The 6,535-nt window shown below is 40.0% G+C and overlaps 1 pseudogene; it reads right to left on the reverse strand.

Annotated features, from left to right (window-relative positions):
• Window positions 1–1,424: 1,424 nt before the first annotated feature.
• On the reverse strand, window positions 1,425–3,401 carry LOC112216397 (annotated as a pseudogene).
• Window positions 3,402–6,535: the final 3,134 nt, after the last annotated feature.

Consider the following 6,535-nt stretch of genomic DNA (forward strand, 5'->3'; position numbering starts at 1 on the left):
TATGTTTCTCCATCTTGGCGCACTGATTCTTCCAGTTTGTGTCTGTCATCTACATCAAAATTGCAACAAGTGCTGGAAAAGTTTGAATAACAACGCTTTCTGAAAGTTCAATGTAAATGAATGAAATAAAATGAGAGCAGAGATTATTCCCTCATTTTGTTTATTCCCTCATTTGAATATTATAGTTTATGAGATTATTTTTGACCAATACACGTATTTTTGTACTTTCTTGAAAATGATAATTATGTCAATGAAAAGTAAAATCTTTACGCACATTACGAGATGTGGAAATGACTGAAATATTGTAAGTTAATTTATGAGTATAATGACAAACATGAAACAGGGAATGTGAAAAAAAAATATTCATAGTTATATTTGCATGATCAACAAATAGCCAGAACGCACATGTCAAATCATCACAATTGGTCCACAATTAAGTTTACATTATTAGGCAAATTATATGGGATCTTAGAAGAGCAAAAACAGACAGTCAAATAACTTATTTTAAAAGGGGTGATTATGTCATCAGTAGGCCTAACTAGTGTTGACGATGGCGTGAGCGTCTTCCTGTTGGTCAAAAAAGATGTCACCGGACAGATAATCAATAGAAGCCCGTTCAAAGAAATCAAATCAAAACATTAGTCGACCGAGACGAAGTTCCTCCCACGAGACATTAGCCAAGTCAACAGGTGTTGTGACTCGAGCCTGTCTTGTTCCCTTCCTCGCGACTACCACAACGTCGTCCTTTTCTTTAGGTACTAAAACGAAAGATATATGATATATTATTAAATTACATTCAAAGAGCATCTGATATATATATTACAGCTATTTGATTAATCAATAATATTAATAACAATAGCATAATGCTAGTAATGACAAGCTAATAATAATGATATGCTACATTATATATATATATATATATATATAAACAATTTATGAGCATTAAAACGCTAGTGGGCCTATCTTATTTCAGTGGTCCAAACCAGTTATCACATATCTGAGTATATTTATTCCAAACATGCTGAATACTGATATGATACATGATATTATCATTAAAGCTATTGCTGCTGTACTTCCAACTAAATTAATGTATAGGCCTATAACCCTGTCTGATGTCCTGTCTCGTGCTTAAACCGAGCATCAAACCGTCAAGGTTGTGTGACAAGTAATTACGTCCAGCATTACTAATTCATCCTTATTTACGCATATTTGCCATATCTAATGCACTCGATTTCAGTCACTATACGTTTTAACCCGATGTTGGTTTAGACAGACAACCAATAGAGCCAGCATCTCGTAGATTTTTTGTTATGTAATTTGTTAATCTGCCATCAATTATATAAATATGAATTAGCCTTAACATTGTTAACTCAAACTGTGTCAAGTAGAAAACCTATACAATCCAAAGTAACGAAACTAACACGTTTTTCCATAACCAGTGAAACATCTGGGAAATTTATTTAACTCATACTTCAACGCAAAATTGTTTTCTTTCCTGGCAGAATTGCATTTAGTAAATTATTTACAGTTGCTTATCAATCTCATCTAGTATTTATTCACAATTTACATTTCTTTTTTACAACAACAAAACAAATGGTTCAGATACAGCAACCCACGTGAAAACCAGGAAACGTGAAATGAATGGAAATCTTGTAAACTTTTAAAAAACATTTTCCACATTCATTCTAATCACACGGTTATCTCATTTAAATGTCCTTATTAACGGTTATGTTTCCACAGAAAATGTAAATACTTCACAACCTAAATCGTCTCAAATCTTGGCATCCCCATCAGTTAGAAAGCAAGTAAACCCAATGAGCAATTAGGCCTGCTCGCGTTTCATAAACGTGGACAGACAATACCTCACTGAAAAAGTTCATTTTGTCTAATGTATTCTTATTGTTTTTTAATTAAGATATTCGCCTTCAATGTACAATAACCAATAGCCTGTACAAAGAGATAGCAACATTCTAAAAGAGGTAAATATTTGGTTATGTGATTTTGTTGCGCTATCGCACAGTCATGTTTTTCTCTCTCTCTCTCTTTCTAAATATGTGTCAATGGAACAGTTCCGTTTACCCCTGTCGTGGAGCTCTGGTAGTGCTGCGGTAGCGCGTGAAGTCTACTTTGAACGGACGGGTCACCTGCAGCTTCCCCCGTCGGTAAATACATGCTTATCATGTCCCTCAAGTCCCCGGGACACGGGGCGCGCGAGTGAGTAGAGACGGGAGGGCTCACACTCGGTTCCGATTTCACCAGAGAGCCCAGCGTGCCCATCGACCCGGACGAGGCGACACCAGAGCTCTGGTGCTGCGTGTAGGCGATCCCGCCGTAGCCGGACGGAGAGGCGCTCATGTAGCTTTGAGAGTTCGAGATGGGGCTGTACTGGAGGGCCGACATGTCGTAGCGGTGCATGGGCTGGGGGTTGTGCGGGTGGTGGTGGTGTGAGTGGTGGTGGTGCCCGCTGCCCGGGTGCTGGCTGTAGGCGAGCTGAGCCTCCTGCATCATGGCCGCGGCCGCCGCAGCTGCAGCCACCTGCCCCGAGTACGCACCGTTCGCCCAGCCGTTCATGTGCGCGTAGCTGGCAGCAGACGCACCACCGTGACTCCCTGGACTGTCTAACCTCTGTCCGACCCCAGGGCTCATCCCTAGACCGACACCCCCACCCCCTGTCCCGGTAAGCAGCCCACCGGCCAAAGAGTATTTGTCCTTTTTTAACAGTGTCTTGGTCTTCCGTCTCGGTCTGTATTTATAATCCGGATGCTCCTTCATGTGCATAGCTCGTAGCCGCTTCGCCTCGTCGATGAAGGGTCTCTTCTCCGTCTCGGACATCACCTTCCACTCGGCGCCGAGCCGCTTGCTGATCTCGGAGTTGTGCATTTTGGGGTTCTCCTGAGCCATCTTCCGCCGCTGGCCCCGGGACCAAACCATGAAGGCATTCATCGGTCTCTTTACGCGGTCTTGGTTGACTTTGTTCCCATTGCTTTGATCCTCCCGTGTGCCCCGAATTCGTGTTCGTTTGGGGCACTGGGGAGTGTAGATCAGTCTCCATCATCATACTATACATTCACCTGGCGTTAACTTTTTCAACCAATACACGGAAACATTCAGTCACGGCACCTCCACACTGCTGGCACACACCGTCACTTGCGCAAATCAACCCTCCCGGAAAAAAATAAATAAAAAAATGGAACGAAGAAATACAATCCAAAAATTAAAGGTACTTCGATAAACTTTTCCTTCCTTCTCTGTATTAGTCGTTTTCTCCTCTTGTTTTTTCCGCATCCAGCTCGATGAAAAGCGTCTCTTTGAGCTACTTTCTGTGCCTATAGTCGTAAAGTTACCGAGCTTACCCATATGATGCGCGTTGACAGCGACTAAATGAGGTGGTGGTGGCCAATGGCGCTTTAGGAAAGGCGTGATTTGCATGCAGTCTCGCGGTCAGGTGACATAGGAGGGCTAGAGCTACTCACCCGCAAGTAGTGGGTTACCTCCAACTCCCATAATGGAACGTAAATAATAATAACCTACTTTGACAAGTTTGGTTATTTTACAAAGATAATGTCCGTGATGATAATGCATAGGGAAAGGGACAGATTTAGACCAAAATTCCCCCAAACAGATGCGCGCGGTCTACAGTGTGACCCTCCTTTCCAAAACAAAGCATATGTCGAGAATAACATTGATTGGTTATACAAAAATTAATGTAGGCTAGGTCTACATATGCATTTCATAGCCAGGTGATTACACGATTATAATTGGTAGCCTGTCTATCTATATTCATGACATGGAAATAATATTGAACTCGTTCTATTGAAATATGTTGTTTTAAAGCAATTCTAATCATTTTGGAATCAGTACAATATTGAAATGAAATAGGATAATTCCCATAGCCCATAAAAACTCAGGACAAGAAAAAGGCACAATAAAACTCGAGAAGATAAAAAAATAAACACAACCCCTTCTTGGAGAAATCAACACAACATCTAAATGTGGTTTCATTTGGATTTCTCTGTGATAATTAGCTTGGGGTATCTGCAAATAAGAGAAAATATAGGCCTAGTCCCATTCTCAACAGCCTATTTGGAGCCACAGGTGTTTTCCTGTTGTGCCGGTTGCTAAGAAACAGGTGACTGACGCCCAGAGCACGTGCCAGCCAAACCCTTTTGTCTAAAAGCGGTGGAGGGGGGATTGCTACAATTGACATTGTGCTAGAACCACATGGGAGTTACCCATGATGAGAGAAAGCAATATAGTATTTCTCCTCGATGTACTATTCTGTGGGAGACATTTCTCCCCCTTCAATCTCTGGGCGTTTATAGGCCAAGCAGGGTAAATACAGATAAATTACAACATACAATTCTGAGTGACCTGCCTCATGGTTTTACCTAACATATGGCTTCAATAAACAAAACAAGACTTCAAACTACGCCGTCACTTTACATTTCAGAGATATTTTTATTATGCTAATTGATTTTTTAAATCGTTTTTTATTTATTATTACAATACAAAGCATGTACATACAAAATACACACAAGCCTCAACGACATCACACCTGCTCATACACACCTGTTCTCAACCCTATTTTCTGTGCCTCCGCCACATGTCCTCAAATTGCACCATTTTGTTCCTCTCCGTCGCCCACGCTCTTTCAATATTTAGATAATGAAGCATATTATTTTTCCATTGTCTTAAAGATGGAGGATTGGTTATTTACAGTTTTTAAGTATACTTAAAAAAAAGATAATTAACGAGAAGAGTGTTGTCCAACCCATCCGGTATCTCACTGCATCTTCATATGACATGTCTTGAAATATGCAGACAGGCGGATTAAAAGAAAATGTACATTGTAATTGTGGATTATGTCGATTCAAATTCAGCTAATTTCATTAAGGCTATATCATTTGTTTTTGTGTTTCCATAGCCCCATAGCAAAGTCTGTCTACAGTCTATTCAAGGGTTGGCAGTCCACCAAACCAATTCCACATCAATCAATTAATTAATGACAGAAAGAAACTCAACCAGTTATCTAATATTTTACACAAAAAAATATGCTTGTGAATTGTATAACCTATTCAACGTAAAACATTAATGCACAATTAATGATCTAAAATAGGTTTTTCGAACCAGGCCTTGAGTGGCTATTCAGAAATTATTCACAAATTCACAAGGGCGAATGATTGCAAAACAAGTATAGAGTCCTATTGGCCAATACCTTGCTGTATCAATACGTTTTAATTATCATTGCCAAACAGAGAAGGTCACAATTGACACCGAGTATGAAAGAACATCTTCGGGAGAAAGGCTCGGATCTATAGTGGCAGAGCTTGATCGCCTTCTACTGGAGACTCAATTCGGCGGGTGCGCACATTCCATGAACGCGCGTCGTGGTGCTGAAAGACAGCGCTCGCAGAACTGAAACACACAGTAGGCTACCACACTGCACTCGCTCTCAGTGGTCTCTCTCACACTCAGGCTACTTATAGGCCTGCAACAAACACACACCAAAAAGCAGGCTATTTAGTGAGTAATGAATGTTTTATTTTGTATTCACTGATACAGACCTATATGAAAAATAACGAAATACTAACTCAAATCGAAAAACACATTTTTTTATATTAAAGCCCTTGAAACACAGTACCAGAGTTTTTAAATAATGAAGCTGATACGCCCAAAACATTATTCGTAATTTGACGAATTCTGTAACGCGGTTGATAGTAGCAGTATCTGCATATTTACATTCTAGATGTAGCTCAGGTGTACATAGGAAATTCATGATTTATCAAAGTGACAATTTTTCAGGTGCGACTCGCTGAGTATTTGCGTATCCATCCCCGTGTCAACCTGACATTCAGCATTGTAAGCTTGGGTAAATTACATGTTATCTAAGGAGATGTCAAATATACGTTGCAATGAATAGGCAGGCCTCCTTGCAACTGCCACGGCTAAGGCAATTTGACACTGTCAATTCCATGTCTACCAATGACAATAAATAGGTCGAATCAGGAATTAAATTTGAATTCACCTGACTGAATTGAAAACGATGTTGACCCAACCCTGCGACCATACATGATGTTTGCTGTCAGTACACACTATCATAGACATAGTTAAAATAATATTTACACGAATCATTTACCTTAGTATGAATAGTAATTTAGCAGACGCTCGTACCCAGAGCAATTAGGGTTAAGTACCTTGCTCAAGGGCACGTTTAGAGATTGTTTACCTAATCGCTCTGGGATTCGAACCAGCTACCTTGCGCTGGTCCAACGCTTAACCGCGAGGCTGCCTGCCACCTTAAATGTGCTTTCCTGCTATTGTTACTGTAAACATTGAACAATCGATCAAAAAACTATAATAAAGCATACAAAATACAGATGCATTTTACACCCAATGATTATTATGATTATTGTGTTATTAATGACTGTTATTATTACGCTATTGTTATCATATTACTATGGCCTACGAACACTTTTGAATAATGATTCAATTAATGATTTCTGTGCTTTTTATCGATTCAAATGCAAATGCAAAG

This window comes from Oncorhynchus tshawytscha, linkage group LG14 (genome assembly GCF_018296145.1).
Source record: "Oncorhynchus tshawytscha isolate Ot180627B linkage group LG14, Otsh_v2.0, whole genome shotgun sequence".
NCBI classification, from domain to species: Eukaryota; Metazoa; Chordata; class Actinopteri; order Salmoniformes; family Salmonidae; genus Oncorhynchus; species Oncorhynchus tshawytscha.